At 38.6% G+C, this 17,870-nt stretch overlaps 1 protein-coding gene and 1 pseudogene across 6 annotated transcripts in view; one reads left to right on the top strand and one right to left on the bottom strand.

The window, feature by feature from the left end:
- Window positions 1–471: 471 nt before the first annotated feature.
- The window catches only part of NT5C2 (5'-nucleotidase, cytosolic II), a 129,257-nt gene continuing 111,858 nt past the window's right edge, over window positions 472–17,870 (top strand). For 2 of the 6 annotated variants that reach the window (XM_004473977.5, XM_004473976.4), the window contains exon 1: window positions 472–642. The gene's annotated coding sequence lies outside the window, so the exon portion shown is untranslated. Of the gene's footprint in view, window positions 643–5,057; window positions 5,131–17,870 lie in introns of those variants that run through there. The other 4 variants (XM_058298612.2, XM_012531162.4, XM_071215721.1 and 1 more) reach the window with 3 other exon arrangements.
- Window positions 13,328–15,416, bottom strand: LOC101425947 (vesicle-fusing ATPase pseudogene; annotated as a pseudogene).

Here is a 17,870-nt window from a genome sequence, read left to right as displayed (position 1 = left end):
AACAGCCTATGATATAGGTACTACCCTTATCTAGCCCTGTATCATAGATGAGGGACTAGGATATAGTCAGGTCAAGTAACTCACTTAAGGTCATCCGGTTTGTGAGTGATGGGGCTGGGATTCTGACAAACTCCAAAACCGGTGCTTTTAATCACCAAAGGGATTCAAGAGTGGTGTGGGGATCTGGACCAGAGGCGTCTTGAGGTCTGCTTCACTTGAAGGTTCTGAGACTAGAAAAATGATGTCCCTGCTTTCTAATGGAAAGCGTAGACAGGAAAGCCTGAGAACCTGTGGAGAGGTGGTGGGAGGCCATAGTTTGGAGACCTAAAGCACATGGAAGGGCTGCCAACGTAGGTAACCCCACAGTTCGTCAACAACCGGTGTTCTGTTTCTTCAAACACTAATCCTAAAACCCGCTCGAATGGCAGAGGTGCCAGCCGAGATCGCCCCTCCCCTCTCGCTGAGTGACTAGGGAGCGTCGTCACCGCCGCGTTCTGCGGCGGAGCGCGAAGCCGGAATAGCGCGTAGGTCCCTAGCCGGGCGCGAGTTGGGGGCGGTGCTCGGGCGGCGGGGGCGAGGAGAGCGCGCGCCGAGGCGGCTGCGGCAGTTGCGTGCTGGAATTGCTGCTGTCCGGGGTGGCGGGTGAGTGCGGCGGGGCCCACGGGCGGGAGGGATGGAGGGGAGGGGAGGGGCGGGTGCGGACGGGCGAGCGGACGGGGGAATGAAGGTGCGCGGCCCAGCGCGCGACCTGGAGGCAGGGGTCGCCTTCTGCTCTCGCCTCCAGCTCCCGCGCCCCTCAGGCCGAGCCCCAATCTGCGCGCCCGCGGACTCGCACCCGCGTCTCGGCAGGATCTACTCTAGTGCCACCCCGAAGCCGCCCCTTCCTTGGCGCCGCGGCGACGCCCCCGGCCCACGTCACGCCCGCGCCATTGTCTTCCCCGCCGTTGGCTCTCTGGGACCCCGCCTTATCCCTCGGAGCGTGGCTTTTCGCCTTCTCGGACCAAATCTCGCTGTGTACCGTTCTGCCCTCTCCCTTTCCGCTCACGCTAGCGGCAGCCCCGACGCCGCTCGCACTCAGTCGTCCTTTTACTCAGTTCTGCTTATTTTTTTTTCTGGCTGACTCGGGGCTCCCTCCTGTCCGCACCCGAGGCCATCCTTTCTGGCCGCCCGGTTCCCCACCATCTCGGCTTTTCGGATCGGCTCCGAGTCCTCTGGAGGGTGTTTAGGAACCCCAGGGCTTGTGTGGTCGGACGCAGGGTTGACAGCGTTTTAGGAAGAGCTACAAGAAACTGCCAACTTGATATCCACATGCCATATTTGTCCTTTCCAGCACTTCCTGGAAAGCTCTTGTGGAATTCGCAAGCCCTCTCAAAAAAGCGTGCTTTTCACCTGTCTGGTGGTGGCCTGTCCCTTTCCTTTTCCTGGGAATCCCTGAAACCGATGAGAACTTAGAGGGAGATGCGGATCTGAGGCCTGAACCTTAGTTGTAAGCATAATGTGTTAGGAGTTTGACTCTGGTGATCCATAGCCTTTTAAAGCAGTAGGTAGATGTCAGTGACCGGTTTATTGTTTTCTCATGCTTTCAATTTTAAGGTGTTTATGTTTCAGGATTGTGTTATAAAGTGCAGTGCTCTGAAATGACTGGTCACCATTATAGGGTTTTGTTGCAGACAGATTCTTCTGATTGAACTATACTTGCTTCATAATGTCTATGGACTATTCATTTTACCTCTTAAGGCTTGTTAAAGATGTGCACTGCTAGCTTGAAAAGGAAAATATTGGAACAATGCCATTTACCATGGAAACTTAGAAATGTTACTTACTATAGAGGGGGTTTTAGGTCTCTTAAATATTTACCATAAAAGTGTTAAACAGTGGTTAGAATTTATCCAGGTGAAGACATCCAGGCCTGGAGGGGTTAAGGTCAAGTCGACAGGAGAGTTAGTAATTAAAATCAGAACTCCACAATGCTTGGCTGATGCTAGCACACCCACAATTTCTGAAGTGCAACTCCATGCAATATAAGCCACTACATTTCAGCTCCATAATGCTGGGCTGATGCTAGCACACCCACAATTTCTGAAGTGCAACTGCATGCAATATAAGCCACTACATTTCAGCTGCATAATACTGGGCTGATGCTAGCTAGCACACCCAAAATTTCTGAAGTGCAACTCCATGCAATATAAGCCACTACTTTTCAGCAGTGTAGCCTGCTGCATTTCTCTCACCAACCCAGAATTTAATTGATTTTAGAATTTAGTAACCAACTGTCTGTAAAATGAGGGCACTGAAGGACATGTTCTGCAGGGTTTTATTCATCCCTAAAATTTGATGATTCCATTGTATGAAAATTTACAACCAGTCACAAATTTCCAAAAGTTTAGGATCGTAGGGAGGTTTATACAGATATTTACTTAAGGTACATGTAAGCATAACTCATGATGTTCAGATGTATCTTCCTAAGGAAAGCCAAATTATGGTGAAATGTTAGAGGAGGGACGTTCGTTTATCTGTCTCTAGGCTATCTCTGCTGTTTTATGGGTAAAGAAAGAAGCACATAAAATATTGGTTTTAAAAAAAATGTTTCTTGTTTCATTAAAGCTAGCTTATTTACCAAAAAGCCCAATTCATTATACTGTTTTAAAAAACCCAAACTTAATCATATGTTGTTTATGACAGTGCTTTTCCAATTCTTATATAAACATGTTTTTTTCTCAGTAATATGTATAATTACTGTATGCATATTTTGCATTTTGCACTTAGCCACAGGAAATTTATATAGCTACAGAATTTTTTTTTTCTTGGGGATATTGGAGATTAAACCCATGATCTCATACATGGAAAGCAGGAACTCAACCACTGAGCTACACCTCCCAAATTCATCTACTTTTAATTTTTTGAGGCTCAATAACATTATGCCTAGTAGTCAACAATGCCTGGCACATAGGCTCTTAGTAAATTTTTGTTGAATGAATGTATTTTGAGCTGCATAGACAATATCTAACACAAAATGTTAACTATCAAAAACATTTAAAAAAATACAAAAAACAAAAAGACACCTGTTAAGTACCATATGAAGAGTAGAGAGTCAGTACTTTGAGCACAAGGCAGTACGGCATATGTTTAAGGGCCTGGGTTTTGGAATCTAGGTTTGAAACCTGGCTGCCACTTGCCACTCATGCAACCTTGGAGAATTTATAGGGCCTTTCTCAGTTTCTCTTACTTTGAAAAAGGGAAAAATAGAACAAATTTAACAGGTTTTGTGGATTAAATTGTATAATTCCATTGAATCAATTAGCACAGTTACTAGCACATTTTAAATTCTCTGTAAATGTTAACTATTACTCTTTCGGTTAACAGTGGTGAGAGATTGCTATAGGTTGATGGGATCAGGAAGAGTGTAGAGAAGATGATATTTGAGCAGGGAGAATGTGCTAAAGTGACTATATTGGGAGTGTAATGAGTAGATTGCTCTTACTAAAAGTGTTTAATAGAGGAGTAGTATGAGATAAAGCTGGAGAGAGAAATTTAGTAGGCTCTTTACAAGATATGCTACATGGATTCCTTGCAGAGCAGAATTAATGAAATAAGAACGCTTTTTTGTAAGTAGTTGGTATTTTTTTTAATCTTTTTTTTTCAAGTTCAGACCTGAACGTTTTTGCTCTAAGGATGTTGGTAGCAAATTGTTATAGAGTGATAAGGTTCTTGTCATTTCACACAGTAAGTCTTGTAAACTTTTTACTGGCTGAACTCTGATTGCTTTCCCAGTCAAGAGAGCAGCAAACTTTGGTAACCAATCATTATAAAATGCAATTCTGTTCCTGCCTGTTGTGTGCTGCTCTCTTGGTTGGGAAGCGTTATCAAGTGTGTGAGTTGAAAGTCTGCTATGCTGCTTGGAAAGAGAAGACAAATCTGGTGCCTGAAATTTAATGGCTTTTTATTTTTAAACAGCTGTTAGCTTGTTAGGTATTAGCGTGTTTCCATTTCAAATGTCCAATGGAATATGTATTTTTAAAAGTCATTGGTTCAGTTTAATGGGATTTCTTTAATGTTTTATTTTAAATTTATTTAAAATATTGATAAATAGTTCAGACATACAGGAAACAGTAGTGATCACCTAATATATCTATTGCCCAGCTTCTTTATCAAATTTTAATAGTTGATGCCATCATATTTACTTTGGATTTTTTTTTTTTCTTGCCATTTACTAATTGTGATTTCTCTCTCTGTCTCCTTAATATATTTTTAAAAGGCATAAGGATTACAGATACAGTTGAGGCCCATATGAACCTTTACTGGTTCTGTTCCTTTCTCCTGCCCTCCCTAAAGATAAATACTGTCATAAATTAAGTAATTATTCCCATTTTTAAAAATGCTTGTACTAATATGTATATATCCATAAAAATTTATATTATATTGTACATATGCAACTTGCTTTTTACTTAGACGTTGTTTTTGATATCTATCCTCATCAATAGATGTTATGTCTAGTTCATTTATTTTAATTGTTCTGTAGTATTCTATTATATGAATAAACCATAGTTTATTTATGGATATTTATGTGTGTTTGAGATTTTGCTGTTAACAAGGCTGTAATGAACATTCTTGGATCTGTTATTTTGTTTACATGTGAGAGTTTCTGTTAGCTTTAGGAATTCTTTAATTGTAAGGTATGAACACCTTCAACTTTTAAATAATGTCAAACTATTCTCAGAATACTAATTTAGATTGCTAGAGCTCCCATTTTGCCATATCCTTACAAACTTTTAGTATTGATAGACTTTTACATTTTTGCCTATCTGATGCGTTGTTTTATTTTTCCCTGATTATTAGTGCGGCTTCTTTATGTCCATTAATTGTACATTTAGGTTGCCTATTTATATCCTTCATTTTTCTGTTGGGTTGTTTACCTTTTCCATCATTGGTTGGTAGCTCTTTGTTTATATACTTTATAGTTATTGTATGTCAAATATCCTTCTCTTAGTGTATGATTTCTCTTTATTTTTTGTTGGGCAAAAAATTTACATCTTATTATTGCAACTTTATATTTTGAAGATTTTCAGTCCTACAGAAAAGTGTAAGGATTTTTCAACGAATACCATTGTATCTTTCACCTGGATTCATCAGGTAACAGCTCCTGCATTTACTTTATCTTCTCTCTATTTTTCCTGAACCATTTAAAAATTAGGTGCAGACATCACTACACTTCACCCCTCCAAACTTCTGTTTGAATATTTAAGAACAAATTGTTCTACAAAACTACAGTTACTGCACTAAACACAAATGCAACATTATTATCCAATAATCAGTTCATATTAAAATGTTCCCAGTCGTCCCAAGAGTGGTCTTCATGGATATTCCCCACCCCTTTCCAGTCAAGAATCATGACTTGCATTTAGTTTTTATGTCTGTTTAGTGTTGCCTTTCATATACAATAGCTGTCCAGCTTTTCGTTTGTTTGTTTTCATAATATTGATATATATGAAGGGTCCAGGCCATTTGTTTTGTAGAATGTTTTGTAGATTGTGTCCTTGTGTTTAAATTCAGGTTAAATATTTTGGGCAGGAATAAACTTTAACTTTTTTTTTTTTGAAGGAGGTCCTGGGGATTGAACCCAGGACTCTTATACATGGGAAGCAGGCACTGAACCTCTTGAGTTACATCTGCTCCTCAGTGAGAGTTGTTTTTTCTTTGTTTTATTTATTTTTAGTGGTACTGGGGATCAAACCTGCAACTTGTACGTGGGAAGCAGGCACTCAATCACTTGAGCTACATCTGTTCCCCAACCTTTAACTTTTAATAAGCCAAATTTGGCCATCTTTTCATTTATGATTTGTGTTTTTATATTTTTATCCAGGAGAGCCTTTCTTCATGTCATAAGGTTTTTCATTTCTTTTTTCTCCCAGAAGTTGTGTGGTTTTGTTTTTTCATATTTAGCATTATAAAAGATATTTTTTCTGCTTAGTCTATCTCTAATATGGTATTCCATTAGCATTTGTGTTACACATTCTTTTTCTGACATGTTTATTATAAAACTATATAAGTTCATGAGGACAGCTTTTGTTATATTCTAAATTTGGGCAAGATTGTTTGAGAAAATGAAAATTTTGGGAAACGGACTTTGGCCCAGTGGTTAGGGCGTCCGTCTACCATATGGGAGGTCCGCGGTTCAAACCCCGGGCCTCCTTGACCCGTGTGGAGCTGGCCATGCGCAGTGCTGATGCGCGCAAGGAGTGCCGTGCCACGCAAGGGTGTCCCCCGCGTGGGGGAGCCCCACGCGCAAGGAGTGCGCCCGTGAGGAAAAAGCCGCCCAGCGTGAAAAGAAAGAGCAGCCTGCCCAGGAATGGCGCCGCCCACACTTCCGTGCCGCTGACGACAACAGAAGCGGACAAAGAAACAAGACGCAGCAAATAGACACCAAGAACAGACAACTGGGGGAGGGGGGGAAATTAAATAAATAAATCTTTAAAAAAAAAAAAAGAAAATGAAAATTTTGAGTTTTCTACTTTAGCCCAAATATTTTACACTATTACTTTACGCTATTTGTAAAAAATAATTTGTAAAGATGAGTATTTTATAGTTATCCTTGAAAAATGTTTGGCAAAGTGTTTTTTAAAATTATTATAAACCAGTTGTATTAGAACTAGTTATACATTTATGTATATATAGTTTGTCTTAGAGTTGCTGAGTAAACCGCTAGAACGGTGTAACATAAAACTTGTTATTTTAACCATTTTTAAGTGTATAATCTGGTGGTATTAATTACATTTACCGTTTTGTAAAACCATCACCATGATCCATTCCAAAAATTTGTCGGCACCCCAAATAGAAACTTTGTACCATTAAACAATAACCTGCCTTTCCCCCTACTTCTCAGCCCCTGGTAACCACTAATTCTGTTTCTGGGGATGTGCCTATTCTGAACATTGGGTATAAATGGAATATACAATATGTGGCCTTCTATGTTTAACTTCCTTTACTTAGCATAATGGTTTTTTTTTTTTAAGATTTATTTTATTTATTTATTTCTCTCCCACCCCCCCAACCCCCCCCAACTCCCTCAACCCCCCCACCCCCCCACCCCCCGGTTGTCTGTTCTTTGTGTCTATTTGCTGTGTTGTTGTCTTTGTCTGCTTCTGTTGTCAGCAGCATGGGAATCTGTGTTTCTTTTTTTTTTTTTTTTAAGATTTATTTAATCCCCCCCCGTTGTCTGTTCTCTGTGTCTATTTGCTGCGTCTTGTTTCTTTGTCGGCTTCTGTTGTTGTCAGCGGCATAGGAAGTGTGGGCGTCGCCATTCCTGGGCAGGCTGCACTTTCTTTCGCGCTGGGCGACTCTCCTTATCGGGCGCACTCCTTGCGCATCGGGCTCCCCTGCATGGGGACGCAGGGCACTCATTGCGCACATCAGCACTGCTCATGGGCCAGCTCCCCACGGGTCAGGGAAGACTGGGGTTTGAACTGTGGACCTCCCTTGTGATAGACGGACGCCCTAACCACTGGGCCAAGTCCGCTTCCCAACATAATGTTTTCAAGGGACACCCATGTTGAAGCATTTATCAGACGTCATTCCTTTTTATTGCCAAATAATATTCTGTATGAATATGCTACATTTTGTTTATCCATTCATCCGTTGATGGATATTTGGGTTTCCAGTGTTATTGCTGTTATGAATAATGCTACTATGAATATTGATGTACAAGTTGTTTCATGTACATATGTTTTCATTTCACTTGGATATATACCTAGTGGAATTGCTGGATCATATGGTAACTCTGCTTAACATTGTAAGGAAATGCCAACTGGTTTCCATAGAGGCTGCACCCTTTTACCTTCCCACAAGCAATGCACAGGTGTTCCAGTTTCTCCACATTCTTACTAACTCTTGATAGTTCCTTTTTTTTTTTTTTTTAATAATAGCCATCCTAGTTGGAGTGAAGTAGTATCTCATTATGGTTTTGATTTGCATTTCTACTCTGATGTTTTGATTCTGAATAAAATAGAAACCTATTTTAATGTTCCTCCAAAGATAAAGTACTACATTGTCCAAAAGCTTCAAGGATGAAACATAGTGGGCTTTTAGCATTATGAATAATAATTTATTAAGCGCTTTTCTATGCCAGCCACTATTCTCAGCACCTTATACTTACCTAACACAGTGAACATTTGTTACAATTCTGCTCATTTTAGAGTGGAAGAAACATATAATTTGCTCAGTCACAGTGCTACCTGGTGTTGGAGCCAGATTTTGAACCCAGGTAGTATGGGTCCAGAGTCTGCTCTCTAACCACAAGTATAATTCTGATTTTGATCAAATTATTTAACTTCTCTGTCCTGTTTCTTTGTATAATATGGGTAATAGTACCTGTATTAGTCAGCCAAAGGCGTCCTGATGCAAAATACCAGAAATTGGTTGGTTTTTATAAAGCGTATTTATTTGAGAATAGAATAGAATCTTACAGATACCTGGCCGTAAAGCGTAAGTTACTTCCCTCACCAAAGTCTGTTTTCACTTGTTAGAGCGAGATGGCTGCTGATGTCTGCGAGGGTTCAGGCTTCCTGGATTCCTCATTTCCAGGGTCTTACTTATCTCTGGGTTCAAGGTTCCTTTCTTCCTGGGACTGGCTTCTCTTTCCTCTGTGAACTTACTTCCTGGACCTCCAGCTTAAGACTTCAGCATCAAACTCCAACATCAAAACTCCAACATCAGAAAACCCTCAACTCTCTTCTTTGCCATGCCATGCCCCACCAAGGGGACTCAGCGCCCTAATCATAACTCGATCATGCCCAGGTACAGATCAGATTACAAACACAATCCAATATCTATTTTTGGAATTCATAACCATATCAGACTGCTGCAGTACCTAATTCATAGGATTGTTGTGAGAAGTCAATTAGTTAAGTAAGTATAGTGCCTAAAATAATACATGGAAAATAGTGAGCACACAAATGCTAGCTATTATTATGCTAGCATTTAGTAAGATGTTGAACTCATGCATATTTCTAAAATTTTTTTTACTGAATAAGTGAACCAAATCTTGAATGTGAATTTATATACAAAAAGTTGTGATCTATTAACTTTAATTTAAAAAAATTAAAAACAAACAAACAAAAAACCTAAAAAGGTGGAAATACTGTAATGATAATTTCTGGCTTCCTGATTTTATCTTTTTATTATTTTGTAAGAGGAAAGATAACAGCTAGAACAAGGTTGAATGGTGAGCAGGAGCTCTCATTGGTAAGAAAATGAGTTCTTTTTAAAACAGCAGAAAATTTTACCTGCTTTTTAAAAAAGGAAATATACAAGAATCATTACTAAAGGTGCAAAGCATTGTATATTGACTGAATGTAAAAACTGTTCAGCTTTGTATCTTTATGCTTATGAAAGACCTTAGTCAATTATAGCAATGCTGTGAAGAAATAGATAGCATAATATCTTGAAGTGCAATCATTTAAAATGTTTTCTTTACATGCTTTCTTGTTTTTTCCTTCGTTGTCTGCTCGTTGTTTTTTTGCTTGCTGTCTGTTTTTTTTTCGCTCTTTAGGAGGAACCAAACCTGGGACCTCCCATGTGGGTGGTGGATGCTCAACTGCTTGAGCCATATCTGCTCCCTTTCTTGTTTCTTTTGTTAATAACCATATTAAGGCTAAAGATGTAATATTCAAAACAGTTAGATGTAATATGCTAATGTAAAACAAATACATAGCATTTTCAGTTACCTGGCAGAGGTGATGGAGTTCCAGGAGCAGCAGCAGCATGTTCAGGAGAACATTAAATTCATGTCTTTTTTGTATATATTCACAACTTTAGGAACAGATGAAATAAATTTGTACTTTCCAGTTGTGGTTCCAGACAAGAGATAGGAGCATGTTGATACTTGGGGAAAAAATTGTCAAGGCAACAGGTACTGTATTTCTTATTTGGCAAGATCTGGTCTCAGCTCTGTTATTTTCCATTTGAGAACAAGGAACTTTTTGTTCCACGTCTTGATGTCGAAATGTTAGCAAAATATTATTACATTAGGCAAGCCAAGAATTATGCGTTTCTGGACCAAGAGTAAGACTTAACAAAAATTCAATTAGAGCATTAAAAGGAACTTCTCCAGGCTGGATAGTGGGCTATATTTTATTACAGGTTTTGAATGACATCTCTAATGTTACATAATAGACTGTATTAATGTTACATAATAGACTTTATTAACTAGTATATCAAACTGAAAGGAAAGGGAATTTGTGCAGTATTTATGTTTTCATAAAAATTAACTTCTGAAAAACAACTCCAAGTATAGAGGTTTAGTTTGTTCATGAAACAGTAAGTACTGAGTTTGTATCAAGTCTTCTCTTCAAGGTGCTCAGAATATAGCAGCAACAATTAAAAGTCCCACCTTCATGGAGCTTATGTTTTAGAGAGGGATTGGCAGAGAGGGATTGGCAGTACACAAACTATCAAATATATTATGTCTGCAGAGGTTAAGCATAATAAAAAAAAATAAAGCAGGGTAAATGGATACCTAGTGATGTGTAGGTAAGTACGATTTTATCAGTTGCAATTTTTTTTAAAGATTTTATTTATTTATCCCCCCTTGTTTGTGGTTCCTGACTACTCTCTGTGTCCATTTGCTTTGTGCTTTCTGTGTCTGCTTGTCTTCTCCAGGAGACCCAAAGAGAGGTGCTCAGTCACCTGAGCCACCGTAGCTTCCTGGTTTGTTGTAGTCTCTTGTTGTCTTTCCTCTTTGTGTCTCTTTTGTTGCATCTCCTTGTTGCATCAGCTCGCTGCACCTGCCCGCTGTGCCAGCTAGCCTTTTCTAGGAGGCACTGGGAATTGAACCCACGACCTTCCATGTGGTAGGTGGAAGCCCAGTTGCTTGAGTCACATCTGCTTCCCATCAGTTGCAATTTGTTTGTCAACTGCAGCACTTGTGCATACTATGAGGGTTAGTCTTTGACAGGAATGCATAGTACAATTTGGCAAATGACACAAAAAATGGAATGAAGAATGAATAAATGAATAAAAATAAATGGATAATAAAATGAAAAAACTTGCTTATCATGAGCTATTTAAAAGATGAGAGGAAATGAAACAGTCAATGCAATTTTAACAACACAGTTTTAAGGAATTTTTAAGTCTTTTCTGGAAAAACTGACATTCCTTCATCTTAAAATATTTTATATCATTGTTTCTTTCCATGTATTACTTTTATATTTAGAAGGAACAAAGTTTACAATAGACTGTAGTTTATTTCAAAGTTCTGGTCTTTGAGTTAGTGGTGACCCTATTAACTCCACACACCAGGAGCTGTTTTTTCAGCAGCATTATTAGACAACCTAAACTTTCATCTGACTTCCCTTCTTTTCAAGGGAATATATTTGTAGGTAAGTTGGTTTGTGATCTTGTTAGGATATAATTCGGAGGGTACCTTGACCTGAACACAGTGATAAAGCCGACTGGCAAGCCACTCTACTTTCTTGGTTTTGCTTGCTCATCTGTGAAGGATAAGGGTTATCAAGGGCTATGTATAAAATGACTACTCAGTGCAATACCAGGCATACAGGTGGAGGCTTTGGCTTTCTCAGTATGTTGAACTTTCCGTTTCTCACATAGTAAACAACTTTAATGTATGTAATATGCAATTAAGGTTGTATTTATGAAGACTAAATTTTCAGGCCAGTGAGAAACTTTGCAGAAAATTCAGAATTATCCTTTTAAGTTTTAGATCAGTGTTCTTAGAAGGAGAATGGTTGATTATAAAACTTATAAATTCCAAGTTTTATAGTTTAGATAAAGAAGAATAAATCAGTGAAGTAGTTGTTATGTTCATGTTTACTTACTGATTTCATTACCCTGTATTGTCATACATTATTCCATTGAAAATGAGTATTTGATTCATATTGTGTTTGTGTTGAACACTGTCTGATAGCCTTTGCCAAGATATAAACTTTGTAGCATTTTTGTAGATTGTTATGAAAATAAGTCCCCAGGCTATTTACTACTTTTGTCAATTTGGGCATAAGGATGTAATGGTAGATCATAATTTTTGGAGTTTTCTTATCATTGTGTTATGGGTGAATATGGGAGGGACAAATTTTTTCATTTGGTTGTGGTTTAAAAATGGTTTTATTACATGAGACCATCAACATTTTATTGGTGCAGTTTTCAAGGGAAAGAATATTCACTGCAGATTGCTAAATGCTTACCCTACAGTTTCAGTTACTGCTCTTTGCTTCCTGTTTCAGCAATTGCTTGCAGTTGTTGAGGCAGTTGGTTTCCTTTATTTGGGGGGAGGGTGATAGTAGTGGTGAAGGGAACAGTTTTGACTATGAAATATGTTTAAAGTGTAAAACTGTAATTTTTTTTTTTTTTTTTGAGGCACTGGGGGCTGGGGATTGAACCTGGGACTTCGTATGTGGGAAGCTGGTGCTCAACCACTGAGCTACATTGGCTTCCCTGAGTTGACTTTTTTGTTTGTTTTGCTTGTTCATTTTTGGTTTTTCAGGAGGCACTGGGAACCGAACCCAGGACCTCCCATGTGGGAGGGAGAGCTCAACCACTTGAGCCATATCTGCTCCCTAAAACTATAATATTTTAAATGCTTGAGAGTTCATTTCAGTTGTTACTCTTCAGGTGCAACTTTGTAGGCTGAATATTTTGCATTGAAACAAAAGATTATTCTAACTCTACTATCTCTGTATGAAAGGAATACAATTTTGAGCTTTTTATATAGTATTGTTACTGTACCTTGATACTATAAACAGGTGACAAATGAAATGTTTACCTTTTTGTTGTAATTTTTTTTTTGGCCACCTGATAAAAAAGCATCTTCTTCAATTTTGTTGTTGCTGGTAGTGAAATATAGTTAAGCATTAGATGGACTGACCTGGTGAAGTTATGTGGACCGAGTTCAAAAGTCTGTCAGTTATCGGTCATAGTAATGTCCCTTAGGATCAACAGGTTCTCCTGTTCAAAGCTAACATCCCTCTCCAAGACCAGGCTATAGGCTGCATTCCTCCAGAAGCTAGCTCCATTTATTTTCTCCTTTCCTCTGTGTTCCTTTCCTCTGTCCCCTCAGAATATAAACCTCTGCAAGTCTCATTTTAAAAACAAAACAAAACCTCCTTTTACCCTGTATTCCCTCTAGCTAATGCCATATCTCATTCTTATCTGTCCTATTGCAAAGACAAGTTGGTTTTCACCTTCTTATTTCCATTCAACCTCTCATTTCCTTGCACCCTAGCTTCCACCTTCCAGCATTCCAGTGTATTTTTATTTTACAAATATAGCTACTGTTCATTGCATTCCTTCATTTGCATTAAACAATATAATGTATTTTTCAGTGTATTAATAATTTATTGGTTCTTACCCAGACCTCCTTCCCTTTGACTTGCTATGCATTTGTGGTGTGTTCCTTAAACTTTGAAGTTAGTCATAAGCTCTAAAGCTTCCAACATCTGTTCTCCTGTGGCAGTGTTGGGTACGTGGTGGTGGTGCTGAAAGTGTTAAGCATTTCCATCTTCTGAAGGACATCTTTGCAGCTAGTGGTCCCAATGATAAGCTTGCAGCCCTGAGGAGCTGTCTTTTTCTGTAGTAAAAGAAGAGCCTGTAATACCAGAGAAAATCGAGGACCAATAGGAACATTATTGAGCAGTCTCTCAGTGTCATCTACAGCTACACAAAGGAGCTGGGATTTGTATGCAGAATCAAAGATCTGACATTTGTCTGTCTCAGGAAAGCCAATCATCTTACCAGAAAAACAGTTTGATGAAAGGAAAGTTGAATTTCTCAGCAATCTGCAGCTAAAGCAGTTTTCCCATTGTAAAGGAGGGCCTTCAAAAAGGATGCTTACCAATGGTGTGCAGGCGCTGTTTTTAATCTGCTGAACTGGCAGCTCCCCATCTTTTAGAACCCGAGTAACTGGGTCACCCATTTGATAAAACCATTCATAATGTAACTTGCATAATCACCTTGGTTTGTGCCAAATGCTGGTTTGATATCATTCTCCAAAGAAGCACAGAAGTCTCCTCTTGTCACCTGGAGGCTCTCTGCTTTCTTTATGTCCACTTCCACTTTAGTGCTGGCCTATGTGTCTATTCATTGTAGTGGATTATGCTGCTCACACCAGACCCTCTGGTTCGGCACCAAATTCTTGCTCTCCTCAGCCAGTTCTTTAATATCTACATTAGCTGAGAGTAACTGATACCCTCTCCTTGCTGTGTGGTTGGGAAGGATCTGTGGTCATCCTTTCTCATCTGTTCAGCCTATCTCCATTTTAACTTCCAGTCTTCCAGATCCAAGGAGAGCCTCATCTATCAGATTTAGTCTATTGGTCATTCCAATAAGTAGAATGTTGTTCAGTTGCTCTACCCCATCAATTTTGGACAGCAACTGTTGATAACAGTGTCATGAATTCCTGTTCTACTAACCATACTCCTTCTCTGCTTGCAGATGGCATCACTTTCATCAGAGATGAGGATGTGCAAACTGCTCTTAGCACCAAGTCTCCTTTGTTCCTCTTCATCATCAGCAAAGAGTTTACGAATGTTAGCTCTGATTCTCCCACATATTTACTAAGAATTTCTGGTTCATTAAGCACTTTGGGCTCTCTTGTATTCAACATCTTGCCAATCTGTTAAGCCAAGGGAGTCTTAACATAACTGGGGGCCCATATAACAGGGTGCCTTTAACATGTTTGCAGTCCATCTGCTCCACAGTCTCCGGTGGAAATACCCAGAAGCAAATGCTCATCAAGAAATAGCTGAACATTCCTTGTCCAGACCTCCTATTCCCACTTTTTCAAAGTTCCAGTCAGTATTGATTATAGACTAGCTGTATTTCTTGGTTTTAGTGTTATCAATAAGATTGAGTGATGAATTTTCTGCTTTTTCCAACAACCAGTCCTACTTCAATCTTCTTTTACTCGTTGCAACCTCTCCCTTCAGGATGCTAGGATCCATGGCTTCAATATCTTTCATCAGTAAGCCAAAAGCTTATCACTGACGCTAAATACCAGCTGTTGTCCCACCGAGAAAGCCTGGTTGAATTGTTGAATGAATACTGCTGCCATCTTATTAGTATCATAAGGGTTGGAATCGTTCCTTTTTTTTCCTGCAGGAAATCAGTCTCGATGGTTATTGAGTCAGTACATTGTTCGGCCTTATCAAATATATATAAAGTAACTTCTGTTTCTGCCCCATAGAAAGTCCAGCCCATTTTCCTTGCACTAAACTGAATGTGATGCCCCCCTGGAACCACTGATGGATGGGTCCTCAGTGTAAATGTGTACCTATGGTTGGGAGAAGTCCTCACTATCATATGCTGTCCAGATTGGAAATCTTTTTTTTTTTTTTTACAACTGCCTGGTTGGTTAAAGATAATTCAAACTGTGTAGGATATCATGCAGATTGTGTACTCTGACTCTCCATCTTTGCAGACACATCCGGCTCCAGTGTTTGTTGAATAGCAGAGGTTTTGAAAATTTTGATTACATGTAATTTATCAGGGAAGTGGATATAGCTCAAGTGGTTGAGTGCCTGCTTCTCATGTATGAGGTCCTGGGTTCAATCCCCTGGTACCTCATAAAAAAAAAGTAAGCATAATTTATCAAATTTTTCTTTAATGGCTCATGTTTTTGGTGGTGTTTGTAATATTTGACCCAAAGCTTTACTAAGATTTTTCTCCTATGTTTTCTTATAGAAGTTTTGTAATTTTAGATTTTTTATTTAGATCTACAATTCATTTGAACTTTTTGTATTTGGTGAGAGATGTGGATTAAGTTCTTTTTAAAAATATTTGGAGATGTAATTTCACCACTGTTTGTTGAAAAGATTATCTGTTCTCCACTCAGTTGCCTTCATACCTGGTCAGTTGACCATATATATTTATGCCTATCTTTGGATTCTCTGTTTTATTTCAATTAGATCAAAATATCTTTAACATCAATACTGTAATGTTTTAATTATATGGCTTTATAGTAAATCTTGAAGTCAGGTAGGTTAGTCTTCTAAATTTCTTCATTTTCAAAGTTATTTTAACGATTCAGGTACTTTTAATTTCCATATAAATTTTATAATCATTTTGTCAGTTTCTACAAAAATGCCTCTGCTATGATTTTGATTGGATTGTGATGAATTTGGCAATATTAGTCTTCTAATGCATGAGCACAGTGTATCTTTCCATTTATTTAAATCTATTTTATTTTCACCAGTGATTTGTGATTTTCAGTGTAGAGCTATGCAATTTTTTGTCATATTTTTCCTAAATATTTGTTTTTTGATAATGTTCAAGTGGCATTTAATTTTTAAAGTTTTCATTTTTGCTAGTACAGCATACAATTAGTATTTTTTAAATATAGATCTTGTGTCCTGCAATTTTGCTAAACTCACTTTTTGGTTCTAGTAGCTGTTTTGTAGATTGTGATTTTTATGTAGATGATCAGGTCATCTATAAGTATAATTTCATATCTTTTCCAATCTGAATTCTTTTTTTAAAAAAAAAGATTGCTTGCTTGCTTGATTGATTGATTCCCCCTCCCCTCTCCCCAGTGTTTGTGCTTGCTGTCTACTCTCTGTGTCCATTCACTGTGTGCTCTCTGTGTCTGCTTGTCCTCTCTTTAGGAGGCACCGGGAACTGAACCTGGGAACTCCCATGTGGAAGAAAGGCATTCAGTTGCTTTAGCCACTTCATCTCCCTGCTTTGTTGTATCTCTCATTGTCTTTCCTCTTTGTGTGTCCTTGTTGCATCATCTTGTGTCAGCTCACCATGCCTGCTCATTGTACCAGCTCACTGTCTTGCTCCTCTTCTCCAGGAGCCATCGGGAACTGAATGCAGGACCTCCCATGTGGTAGGCAGGAGCTCAATACTTGAGTCACATCCACTTCCCCTGAATTCTTTTTATTTCTTTCTCTTGCCTAATTGCACTGGCTACACTATAACCTCCAGAACAGAGTTCAATAGAAGTGGTGAAAGTGCAGATCTGTATCTTGTTTCTGATCTTAAGGGGGAAACATAACATTTAGTAAGGTGATAGCTATAGGTTTTTGGCTGGTATCCTTTATCAAGCTAAGGCAATTCCCTTCTATTCATGGGTTGCTGAGAGAGTTCTTTGTTTATTTATCAGGAATGGATTTTGTCTTACTCTTTCTGCTCCAAGCCTCCTTTGTTCCTTTTCAGCATCAGCAAAGAGTTTACAAATGTAAACTAAGGTCATATAGTTTTTCTTTTTCAGTCTGCTAATATGGTGAGCTACATTGATTTTCAAATGTTAAATCATTCCTGCATTCCTGGGATCAACTTCATTTGGTCATAATGTATTATCATTTTAATATAGCATTGGAATTGATTAGCTTAAATATTGTTAAGAATTCATGAGCAATATTGTCTGTCCCTTTCTTTGTAATGTCTTTTTCTGGTTTTGGTATCAGAAATGCTGGCCTTAAAAGAATGAATTGGAAAGTATTCCCTCATCTTCAATTTTCAGGAAGAGTTTGTATAGAATATATATTTGCTTCTTCCTTAAACATGTAGTAGAATTCACTGGTTGGGTAGAATTTCATTTGTGGGACGATTTTAAACACAAGTTCAGTTTCTTTAGTAGATACATTAGTAAGCCAAAGGAGTGCTGATGCAAAGCACCAGAACTCTGTTGGCTTTAAAAGGGGTATTTATTTGGGGTAGAAGCTTACAGTTACCAGGCATTAAAGAGTCCAACTCAAGGTACTGTAAGAGATACTTTCTCACCCAAAGTCTGTTGCCATGTGTTGATACAAGATGGAGGGAGATGTCTGCGAAGGTTCAGCCTTCCTCCTTTCTCTTTTTTTTTTTCATTTTTTTAAATAAGTATTTTTTTATTTTTAAAGGAGCCTTAGATTACATACATG

This window comes from Dasypus novemcinctus, chromosome 6 (assembly GCF_030445035.2).
Source record: "Dasypus novemcinctus isolate mDasNov1 chromosome 6, mDasNov1.1.hap2, whole genome shotgun sequence".
NCBI lineage: Eukaryota > Metazoa > Chordata > Mammalia > Cingulata > Dasypodidae > Dasypus > Dasypus novemcinctus.
Note: the sequence above shows the minus strand (reverse complement) of the source record. Positions and strands in the feature narration are given on the sequence as shown.